Source organism: Schistocerca gregaria, chromosome X, assembly GCF_023897955.1.
Source record: "Schistocerca gregaria isolate iqSchGreg1 chromosome X, iqSchGreg1.2, whole genome shotgun sequence".
Taxonomy (NCBI): Eukaryota; Metazoa; Arthropoda; class Insecta; order Orthoptera; family Acrididae; genus Schistocerca; species Schistocerca gregaria.
In genome coordinates this window covers 805163060-805176084 of record NC_064931.1, presented here as the reverse complement: position 1 = coordinate 805176084, position 13025 = coordinate 805163060, and the positions used below count along the sequence as shown (strand labels likewise).

Genomic DNA, 13025 nt, shown 5'->3' with positions numbered 1-13025 from the left:
GGACATTCATTCTAATGATGTCGACATTTCGTTAGAAATTGTGGAAACGTTAGAAGAAACAGGAAATAACCTCACAATTGCGTTTAGACTGAACATTTTTGTGTTAAAAAAAGTCCAGAAAAAATACAGGACCTTCCTGGACTAAAGAAAATATGTACACTAGAAGCCTGTTTAATTTCGTAAAATCTGTACGTGAACTGTATAAATGGGAGAAAGATCTACATCAAGTATGAAACAGCCGTCAAAATTAAATTCACAAATTGGTGATATACGAACTATATTCAATGCTTTACAACTACTCACGAAAATCAGTGCAGCTTTACCGAGGGAGGTCTTCGAGACTGGGCCCTCTGAATTGCAAGTAAGGTTAATATTCTGCTTTTCAAACTTCACCGACCTGGTTAAACAGAATTAAGAAATTATATGGAAAAGAGATCCACAAAATTACTTCATTTATTTCAAGTAAACGTGCAGAGGAGATGTCACTATAGGCAATACTATGGAGCAATTCATAGCTGATTTTAAGACGAAGCTTCTTGTTATACCCTAGAATGCTATGTATAAAGTCAATCAGTCAGGTTTTATGCAAACCATAGTTTATCATTTTGAGCGAAAAATATACAGAAGAGCTCGTGCAGTCAAAGAATGCTATGACACAGTCGTATGCAACAATGCCAGTGATAATTATCATCCACAGATTTGTATCTCCCATCAAGCGAATTTGGACCAAAATTTTAGAGAGAACCTTTTAGTTCCAAAATCTGGGCGGGGATTACTCAGGAGGATGTCGTTATCAGGAGAAAGATAACTGGCGTTCTACGGTTTGGAGCGTTGAATGTCAGATCCCTTAATCGGGAAAGTAGCTTAGAAAATCTGGAAAGGGAAATGGATAGGTTAAAGTTACTTATAGTGGGAATTAGTGAAGTGGCAAGAGGAACAAGACTTCTGGTCAGGTGAATACAGGGTTATAAATACAAAATCAAACAAGGGTAATACTTAGTAGGTTAATGAATAAAAAAATAGGAGTGCGGGTAAACTACTACAAACAGCATAGTGAACGCATTATTGTGGCCAAGACAGACGCGAATCCCATGCCTACCACAGTAGTACAAGTTTATATGCCAACTAGCTCTGCAGATGACGAAGAGATTGACGAAATGTATGACGAGATAAAAGAAATTATTTAGACAGTGAAGGCAGACGAAAATTTAATTGTCATGGGTGACTGGAATTCGATAGTAGGAAAAGGAAGAGAAGGAAACGTAGTAGGTGAATATGGAATGGAGGTAAGAAATGAAAGAGGAAGCCGCCTGGTAGAATTCTGCACAGAGCATAACTTAATCATAGCTAACACTTGGTTTAAGAGTCACGAAAGAATGTTGTATACATGGAAGAGGCCTGGATACACTGGAAGGTTTCAGATAGATTATATAATAGTAAGACAGAGATTCAGGAACCGAATTTTAAATTCTAACACATTTTCAGGTGCAGATGTGGACTCTGACCACAATCTATTGGTTATGAACTATAGATTAAAACTGAAGAAACTGAAAATGTTCAAATGTGTGTGAAATCTTATGGGACTTAACCGCTAACGTCATCAGTCCCTAAGCTTACACACTACTTAACCTAAATTATCCAATGTGATACATGTACCTTTGTGAACATATCATTTCTGAGAACACATGCTGTTATAGCGTGATTACCTGCAAATACCACATTAACGTAATAAATTCTCAAAATTATGTTCGTCAACCTCAATGCATTTGGCAATACCTGTAACGACACTCCTCTCAACAGCGAGTAGTTCGCCTTCCGTAATGTCCGCACATTCATTGGCAATGCGCTGACGCATGTTGTCAGGCGTTGTCGGTGGATCACAATAGCAAATATCCTTCAACTTTCACCACAGAAAGAAATCCCAGGACGTCAGACCCCGTGAACGTGCGGGCCATAGTATGGTGCTTCGACGACCAATTCACCTGTCATGAAATATGCTATTCAATACCGTTTCAACCCCACGCGAGCTATGTCTAGACATCCATTAAGTTTGAAGTACGTTGCCATTCCGTCATGCAGTGAAACATCTTGTACTAACATCGGCAGAACATTACGTAGGAAATCAGCATTCATTGCATCATTTAGATTGCCATAGATAAAATGGGGACCAATTATCCTTCCTCCCATAAGGCCGCACCATACAATAAACCGACAAGGTCTCTGATGTTCCACTTGTCGCAGCCATCGTGGATTTTCCATAGCCCAATAGTGCATATTATGCCGGTTTACGTTACCGCTTTTGGTGAATGATGCTTCGTCGCTAAAAAAGAAACGTGCAAAAAATCTGTCATCGTCCCAAAATTTCTCTTGTGCCCAGTGGCAGAACTACACGACGTTCAAAATCGTCGGCATGCAATTCCTGGTGCATAGATATATGGTACAGGTGCAATCGATGTTGATTGTAGCATTCTCAACACCGACGTTTTTGAGATTCCCGGTTCTCGCGCAATTTGTCTGCTACTGATGTGCGGATTAGCCGCGACAGCAGCTAAAACACCTACTTGACCATCATCATTTGTGCTGGTCTTGGTTGACGTTTCACATGTGGCTGAACACTTCCTGTTTTCTTAAATAACGTAACTATCCGGCGAACGGTCCGAACACTTGGATGATGTCGTCCAGGATACCGATCAGCATACATAGCACACGCCCGTTGGGCATTTTGATCACAATAGCCAGATATCAACACGATATCGACCTTTTCTGTAATTGGTAATCGGTCCATTTTAACACGGGTAATGTGTCACGAAGCAAATATCGTATGCACTGGCGGAATGTTACGTGATACCACGTACTTATACATTTGTGACTATTACAACGCTATCTGTCACAAAGTGAAAAAAGTCGTCCAGCTAAAATATGAATATTTCTTTACGTACTACACGAATATGTAATAAAAATGGAAATTCCTATTTAAATAAACGCAGTTATATGCGTTTGATCTATGGCAGCGCCATCTAGAGGGCCAACCATAGCGCCATCTGGTTTCCCCCTTCAAACTATACGAGTTTCGTTCTTTGTAGTTTTTTCGTTTGATGCTTATTTCGTGAGCTATTTGGCCCGGTCACTATCAATGGGCCACCCTGTATATCTTACACCTTGCGATATACACCTCTATACCAGGGCCGCTGTAATATTGCACTTGACGTTTGTGTATGAAGTTAGTAGCGTAACAGTGTAACAAGTGAAGAACGAGAGGCGCTACTCGTTCAGCGAGGGGTGCCAGCCAATCACAGCGCAGTGAGCACTGCTGTTACTCACGTGCTGTGACGTCAAAGTTTCCGCGTTGCCGGCTTTGTTTTGTGAATGTATAAACAACGTGAATTGTATGTTGTTTTCCGTTGTTTTCTTTGTACTGTGTTCTATATAGTTGTGACTTTTGTTAGGTTGTGAGTTTACATACTTGCCACCGAAAAGACTTCGTTCACCTAGTGGCAATCCTTTGTGCCGAGGTGTGCCGCTAAACAGCCAGGCACTGGAGTTACTACGCAGAACTCGTGTTTATGCTTACTACAGCAGAAAAGAGTATCCAACTGTAGCTAAGTTATTAGTCTCTTTAAAAGAAAGTGAACTCTTCAGGGGTGGTAAAACATCACTAAAAATTGTGCTAAAAATATGGTTTTCCGTTACAAAACGCTAGACGGACGCAAAGTACTCTTAGAGAGGGCACATATTGTTACCGCTCATAGCATTTTCTTGCACAAAATTGTGTACAGAGACATACATTCCATAATTTGGCTAGACGAAACGTTGGTTAATGCCGGGGAAGCTGTCAGTAAATGCTGGACAGGTAACACACCCAACAGTAGCGGCCATCAGCCGACGGGAAGAGGAGCTAGATTAATTGTGGCCCATGCAGGCTCCAGCAGTGGTTTTGTCCCCGACGCACTTTTCGTTTTTAGATCAAAAAAGACTGGTGATTACCATGAAGATATTGATCACACACGATTGGTAGAGTGGTTCAGGAACCTTTTAAAACAATTTCCTGCCCCTATAACAATTGTAATGTACAGTGCTCCATATACACTCCTGGAAATGGAAAAAAGAACACATTGACACCGGTGTGTCAGACCCACCATACTTGCTCCGGACACTGCGAGAGGGCTGTACAAGCAATGATCACACGCACGGCACAGCGGACACACCAGGAACCGCGGTGTTGGCCGTCGAATGGCGCTAGCTGTGCAGCATTTGTGCATCGCCGCCGTCAGTGTCAGCCAGTTTGCCGTGGCATACGGAGCTCCATCGCAGTCTTTAACACTGGTAGCATGCCGCGACAGCGTGGACGTGAACTGTATATGCAGTTGACGGACTTTGAGCGAGGGCGTATAGTGGGCATGCGGGAAGCTGGGTGGACGTACCGCCGTATTGCTCAACACGTGGGGCGTGAGGTCTCCACAGTACATGGATGTCGTCGCCAGTGGTCGGTGGAAGGTGCACGTGCCCATCGACCTGGTACCGGACCGCACCGGCGCACGGATGCACGCCAAGACCGTAGGATCCTACGCAGTGCCGTAGGGGACCGCACCGCCAATTCCCAGCAAATTAGGGACACTGCTGCTCCTGGGGTATCGGCGAGGACCATTCGCAACCGTCTCCATGAAGCTGGGCTACGGTCCCGCACACCGTTAGGCCGTCTTCCGCTCACGCCCCAACATCGTGCAGCCCGCCTCCAGTGGTGTCGCGACAGGCGTGAATGGAGGGACGAATGGAGATGTGTCGTCTTCAGCGATGAGAGTCGCTTCTGCCTTGGTGCCAATGATGGTCGTATGCGTGTTTGGCGCCGTGCACGTGAGCGCCACAATCAGGACTGCATACGACCGAAGCACACAGGGCCAACTGTCCGTACACCTCTGGTGATCGTCGAGGGGACACTGAATAGTGCACGGTACATCCAAACCGTCATCGAACCCATCGTTCTACCATTCCTAGACCGGCAAGGGAACTTGCTGTTCCAACAGGACAATGCACGTCCGCATGTATCCCGTGCCACCCAACGTGCTCTAGAAGGTGTAAGTCAACTACCCTGGCCAGCAAGATCTCCGGATCTGTTCCCCTTTGAGCATGTTTGGGACTGGATGAAGCGTCGTCTCACGCGGTCTGCACGTCCAGCACGAACTCTGGTCCAACTGATGCGCCAGGTGGAAATGGCATGGCAAGCCGTTCCACAGGACTACATCCAGCATATCTACGATCGTCTCCATGGGAGAATAGCAGCCTGCATTGCTGCGAAAGATGGATATACACTGTACTAGTGCCGACATTGTGCATGCTCTGTTGCCTGTGTCTATGTGCCTGTGGTTCTGTCAGTGTGATCATGTGATGTATCTGACCCCAGGAATGTGTCAATAAAGTTTCCCCTTCCTGGGACAATGAATTCACGGTGTTCTTATTTCAATTTCCAGGAGTGTAATTTGGTGATGCAGAACAAAGCCCCAACCACACATGATCTGAAAGAAGTTATGGTTCAGTTGTTACAGGCTCGAAATATATTGATCACACACGATTGGTAGAGTGGTTCAGGAACCTTTTAAAACAATTTCCTGCCTCTATAACAATTGTAATCGACAATGCTCCATATCATTTGGTGATGCAGAACAAAGCCCCAACCACACATGATCGGAAAGAAGTTATGGTTCAGTTGTTACAGGCTCGAAATATTGCAGCGGATATGAGTATGACAAAGGTTTTATTACATTCTCTTGTTAAAGAAAATAAGCCTACGACACCTACATATGTAGTAGACGAAATTGCCAAGGAGCAGGGTCATGGTGTAATAAGGCTGCCACCATATCACTGCCGTTTCAAACCTATTGAGTTAGTGTGGAGTGATGTAAAAATGTACATAAGAAACAACAACAAGTCCTTTACAATAACAGAGGTGGAAAAGCTGTTGCGTGAAGCTCTTGTAACTGGGGATGCAGCCTCATGGAGGGAAAAAGTTATGCACGTAGAGAAGCTTATACGACCAGCATAGACAACAGAAGGCATTACCAGTGCCCATGAACAGTTAATGATTTATCTTGCTGATGACGACGATGAAGACGGTTTTGGCGATGAATCGGACAACAGTGACAATGACGAGCTGAATGGAATTGCGAAATTATCACTGTAAATTGGTGAGTTAAAAGTTAATAATATTGGTCATTTATTGTAGTCTCGGTTACTATTTATTTTGTAAACTATGTACAGTACTGATTTTAAAGTACCAGTCGTCAGATGCTCGTTTTCTGTGTTTTTTTGCTCCGTTATCGAAAGGGTGCGCATTGTTATGCTTTTACGTGCATTATTATACGGTTGTTTACTTCCTGTCATTATAGTATAACTAAAAACGAGTTTTATATACTCTGTAATTGCTTAATCGCTTGCGTTAGAGAGATGGGACGAAAAACTGTATCGTCTGCTGTGTATATAGAGGCTGCTGTTGCAACATCGCTATTACAGGATAGCCAACCTAACTTGACAAAAAGCGAACTGTGAAGTGCAATGTTTCGCCGGCGCAGGTATACAGCCTTACATTTGTCCTCTAGCCAACCCTGCTTAGCCATTTTGCACTTCCTGTCGGCCTCATTTTTGAGACGTTTGTATTCCTCTTGTGCCTACATCATTTTCTACATTTTTGTACTTTCCCCTTTCATCAATTAAATTCAATATCTGTCCTGATAATCAAGGTTTTCTACCAGCCCTCGTCTCTTTACCTACTTGATCCTCTGCTGCCTTCACTATTCGATCTCTCAAAGTTACCCATTCTTCTTCTACTGTATTTCTTTCCCTAATAATCTCTCTGTTCAGTTTATCCAGGTTCCATCTCCTTCAATTCCCACCTTTTTGCAGTGGGAGTTCCAATTTTTAAAAAAACGCAGTTGATATCCATTGGACCTATGGCAGCGTCATCTAGCGGGCCAACCATAGCGCCATCTGGTTTCCCCCTTCAAGCTAGACAAGTTTTGTTCTTTGTAGTTTCTTCGTTTGACGTTTATTTCATGAGATATTTTGCCCTCTCACGATTAATGGACCACCCTGTATACTGCCCATAGGAAAATAAAAGAGACCTTTGGAGAAAAGAGAAACACTTGTATGAATATCAAGAGCTCGGATGGAAAACCAGTTCTAACAAAGAAGGAAAAGCAGAATGGTGAAAAGAGTGTACAGAGAGTCTATACAAGGGCGTGTACTTGAGGGCTACATTATGGAAATGGACGAGCAAATAGGTGAAGATGAAATGGGAGATATGATACTGCGAGATGAATTTGACAAGGCAGTGAAAGTCCTAAGTCGAAACAGGGCCCCAGTGGTAGCCAACATTTGATGGCCTTGGGAGAGCCAGCCCTGACGAAACTCTACCATCTGGTCAGCAAGATGTATCGCACAGGCGAAATACCCTCAGACTTCAAGAGAAATATAATAATTCCAATCCCAAAGAAAGCAAGTGTTGACAGGTGTGAAAATTATCGAACCATTAGCTTAATAAGTCACGGCTGCAAAATACTTAAAAAAACCGCTCTTTGCTCACTATGGGAGTTAACATCTGTGGTCATAAGTCCCCTAGTACTTAGAAATACTTAAATCTAACTAACCTTTGGACATCACACACATCCATGCCCGAGGTAGGATTCGAACCTGCGACCGTAGCGGCCACGCGGTTCCAGACTGAAGTGCCTAGAACCGCACAGCCACACCGGCCGGTTGCAAAACACTGACATGAATTCTTTACAGACGAATGGGAAAACTGGTAGAAGACGACCTTGGGGAAGATCAGTTCGGATTCCGCAGACATGTTCGAACACTTGAGCCAATACTGACCCTACGACTTATCTTAGAATATAGATCAAGGAAAGGCAAACCTACGTTTCTAGCATTTGTAGACTTAGAGAAAGCTTTTGACAATGCTGGCCGGAGTACTCTCTTTCAAATTCTGAAGGTGGCAGGTGTCAAATACAAGGAGCAAAAGGCTATTTACAATTTTTACAGAAACGACATGGCAGTTATGAGTCGAAGGGCATGAGAGGGAAGTAGTGGTTGGGAAGGGAGTGAGACAGGGTTGAAGCCTATCCCTGATATGCAATCTGTATACTGAGCAAGCAGTAAAGGATACGAAAGAAAAGTTTGGAGTAGGTATTAAAATCCATGGAGAAGAAATTAAAAACTTTGAGGTTTGCTGATAACATTGTAATTCTGTCAGAGACAGCAATGTACCTGGAAGAGCAGTTGAACGGAATGTACAGTGTCTTGAAAGGAGGATATAAGATAAACATCATCAAAAGCAAAACGAGGATAATGGAATGTAGTCGAATTAAGTCGGGTGACGCCGAGGGAATTGAATTAGGAAAAGAGACGCTTAAAGTAGTAGATAAGTTGTGCTATTTGGGGAGCGAAATAACTGATGATGATCGAAGTAGAGAGGATATTAAATGTAGACTGGCAATGGCAAGGAAAAAGCGTTTCTGAAGAAGAGAAATTTGTCAACATCGATTTTAGATTTAAGTGTGAGTAAGTCTTTTCTAAAGGTATTTGTATGGATGTGAAACATGGACGACAAATAGTTTAGAGAAGAAGAGAATAGAAGCTTTCGAAATGTGGTGCTACAGAAGAATGCTGAAGATTAGATGAGTAGATCGAGGGGGTACTGAATAGAATTGGGAGAAGAGGAATTTATGGCATAACTTGACTAGAAGAAGGCATCGGTTGGTAGGACATGTTCTGAGGCATCAAGGGATCACCAATTTAGTATTGGAGGGCAGCGTGGAGGATAAAAATCGTAGAGGTAGACCAAGGGATCAATACACTACGCAGATTCATATGGATGTAGGTTGCAGTAGTTATTTGGGGATGACGAGGATTTTGCCAAACACCACTGTGAATACGTATCGCAAACGGAAGCGCTTCACACACCCATTACCATGGACATTCATTTACACACATTCCGCAGGCGAGAACGACAGTTTGCAATGTTATGTGCAACGAAATGACGTTCTTGACTACCTTTAACACTGCTGACACCCTCCTGGGCGATACAGCCCTTCTCTACGGACTTTGTGGTGCTGAAACCTCATTAAAATGATCTGACCCATTTGGACCGCAGGGAGACCACAATTTTGTGGTCTGGTATATAGAGATCTTTCAAAATCAGTCAACAAAATTTGAACGTTATCCAAAGCAACAAAGGGTGTTAGCGTTTTTGAGGCCTCTTATTTGACACTCTCCTACGTTGTTATCCTGGAGGAGGAGAAGGCGTGTGATATGCGTGTGAATTACATTGCAAAGGCTCCCCCTAAGATTCCTGAGTTTGGCCACACCCTCAGTACCACCTGCACACCTTTGTTGAGCACTTTTAAAATATGGCCGTACTAAAACAACCGTTGACCCTTTTCTAGGTGCCTGCTAACAGGAAACCCCATTGACATCTCTCGCATCCAGTCTGTCCTTAAGCAAGCAATAAAGCAGCAGCATAGTGCCATTTAGTTGAAGGGTGCTTGGCCTAACTCGTCTCTCAATGATGTACAAAAAATAGTGAGGGTATTACATTTTGGTTGTGAACTGGTGAAGCAGTATCAAAGATGGCACATAATTGCACTTACACCGAAGAGCCAAAGAAACTGGTACACCTGACCAAAATTGTGTAGGGCCCCCACGAGCACACAGAACTATCTCAAAGCGATGTGGCATAAACTATACTAACGTCTGCAGTAGTGCTGGAGGGAACTGACACCATGAGTCCTACAGGGCTGTCCACAAATCTGTAAGAGTATGAGGGGGTGGAAATCTCTTCTGGACAGCACGTTGCAAGGCATCCCAGATATGCTCAATAATGCCAATGTCTTGGGAGTTTGGTGGACGGCGGAAGTGTTTAAACTCTGAAAAGGGTTACTGGAACCACTCTGTAGCAATTCTAGACGTATGGGGTGTCGCATTGTCTTGCTGGAATTCCCCAAGCCTGTCGGAACGCACAAAAGATATGAATGGTTGCAGGTGATCAGGCGGGATGCTTACGTATGTGTCACGTGTCACAGTCGTATCTAGACGTGTCAGGGGTCCAATATCACTTCAACTGCATACGCCTCACACCATTATAGAGCCTCTATCAGCTTGAACAGTCTCCATCTGACATGCAGGCTCCATGGATTCAGAGGTTCTCTCCATATAAGTACACGTCCATCGACTCGATACAATTGGAAACGAGACCCGTCCAACCAGACAACATGTTTCCAGTCATCAACAGTCCACCGTCGGTGTTGACGGACCCAGGTGTGAGTAAAGCTTCGTGTGGTGCAGTCTTCAAGGGTACACAAGTGGGCATTCGACTCCGGAAGCCCATCTCGATAATGTTTCGTATAGTGGTTCACATACTGACACTTGTTGATGACCCATGGTACATTCGTCAAATTGTCGTTTGGGAAAATCCCCACTTCTTAGCTACGTCGGAGAAACTGTGTCCCAGCTCTCGTGCACCGACTGTAACACCACGTTCAAACTCCCTTAAATCTTGATAACCTGCCCTTGTAGCGCTCTAACTGCGCCAGATATGTGTTGTCTTATATAGCCCTCACCGACCGCAGCGCCGTATTACGCCTGTTTACATATATCTGCATTTGAATAAGCACGCCTATACCAGTTTCTTTGGCGATTCAGTGTATTTTCTTAATTACTGTAAATATTTTTTTTCTAAATTATGAAGATACAGAGTATAGTTAAAGCATAGTAGCACACAGGTAATATTTTTTAGTGTATGACAATGTAATGACCATATTTCAGTCAGTTATCAAATTCTAAAATACGCATTTTACCAAAATAAACTTTCATAAGTGATTCTGGGCTCCGCAAAAGTGGAGATAATCAATTTTCTGACTAATGTGGTAACCTATAGCGCATTATCAGCTAAAAATCCTTTTGTATTTACACTAATATTTCATAGTTACATTCATTGGCCACAGACTATTGCCTTACAGTCAGATCCGTAATTACACTATTGATCAGTCTGTCACATCAGTCGATATTTTACGTGTTTGAACTTTGTTTCATAAGACATTTCAGTCAAAGAAAGCCCAAGTTCTATGCAGTAATCTGTAATCTATCAAGTATTGATAGGTCTTGTAATTAACAGTCTCTTACTAACAGGTGAGAGATGTCACTTGTGTCAAAAGACAAGTTGCTGATGAATGTGACATGATGGCATTAGTTACAGACCCAGATGACTTCCCCATAATGTCATGACTGTTATTCAATTAGCACTCTTTCTGCTACAGATAGTGATGTGTGACCTAACATTAACGAGACTCAGCTCTCTCACATAACTCACGTTCTCTTACTACCGTAGTTGCCAACCTTTAAAATCCATGTAGCAAACATTGTGTTCTACCAACTCTTTAACACTTTTACCAAGGCACCTTTATCAGCATGTGGAGGTTTGGAATATTAAACAAATGAAATAGATAAATGTCTACCGTATGTTGATGGACATTCAAGAAAGAAATGGTAACAACTTGATGTTATGTGCATCACAGTAGTGAACATTATAAATGTTGTGTAAGTTACAGAAGTCTTAATTCAAAAATTGACTACTAAAATGATTTCTAAATAAATAGTAGCAATTGAAACATTTGATTAAACATAAAAGCAATAAAAATTTTTAGAAAAATATGAAGAACTGTCCGTTTAGTTTAAGATATGTCACATTTGAGATAGACATTTATAGAAAACTAATTTACAAATATTAAAAGAAAAACTAGAAATTGAACTTCAGTAATTGTGTAACAAACCAAATGATACGCATATGATAAGGAATTTGAAAATCTCTGAGAAATAAGTACTAAAACTTTTAAAAAAGGGAAACATGAGAAAAGTATTGGGTCTTACTCATTTAATTGATAAGTATCAAGGTGTTAACACAGTTACTGTAGTTCAGTTTATACGTTATTAAATTTTGTTTCAAAGATTATGCAGAATCCACCTGCAAGTGATATAAATTTGCATGCAAATGAACTTGACTAAGAAAATATATATTTTATAACAACCTAAAAGCAAAGGTATGTTCTGAAGAATGTAAGAATGTTAAAGACGAAAATTGTAGGTTTTATTAGGTCTATGGCGGCTTCTTAGGAGAAATTTACGTTCTTTTCACAAAAATATCCTAAGTACAAGAAATAGTTCGTGTAAAAATAGGTTTAATAATGATACATACTTATAACTAAATGGCTAATTGAGAAAAACCAAAGAACAGACATTTTTAACAACTGAAGTAAGACAAATATATTTTAAAGAGACTACAATAATCTGACATAACTGCTGAAGACTAATAAGCATTTTAAACTTCTATGGCAATCGATTAGAATCTTCGACAGTGTCATGATTTAAATTTAAAAGGTGGTGCAACATTTTAAAGAGAAGTATTTGATAAATTTAAAACAAATGTACAAAGCTGAATGGATTCGATCTGGCATTGTATTATACTAAATTAAGATTATATTAGTTTGTGAGGATGAAAATGATTAAACAGTAGCCTTAATAATGAAATAAACGTCATGGGATATTAACGCTCGAAAAATGGTTGAAAGGAGGAATTTTGGAATGCTGGAAAAAACATGTAAGGGAAAATAAATTTATAAAACAGTCTGATCATACTAAAGATGTGTGTTCATCAATATTTGATGTATTTAGAAGCAAACGAAGTGACAGCATAGTTATCATGTGCCAGATTTATGTTTTAGAAAAGTGCAGAGTTAAGTTTAAATTTTTAGAAAAAAAACAATCAAAATGAAGAATGATTCACAATTTAGATAAATTTTCAATAGAGTTACAGTCTCAAAAACAATTACAAACCTCATGGCCAAACTGCAACTTCTGTTAGGCAACATAAATGTCTCAGGAAGCAATTGATCAAAATTACTGACTGCATAAATTATGAGAGCGTACTATGTAGTATATAACAGAAATAAAAACATAAATATGCCCCTTGAAATAAATGTAGA

General features: G+C 41.3%; 1 protein-coding gene across 1 annotated transcript in view; it reads left to right on the top strand.

The window, feature by feature from the left end:
• LOC126298331 (dynein axonemal heavy chain 7-like) overlaps window positions 1-13025 on the top strand; it is a 1150327-nt gene that overhangs the window by 387458 nt on the left and 749844 nt on the right. The gene's annotated exons all lie outside the window — the stretch shown is intronic.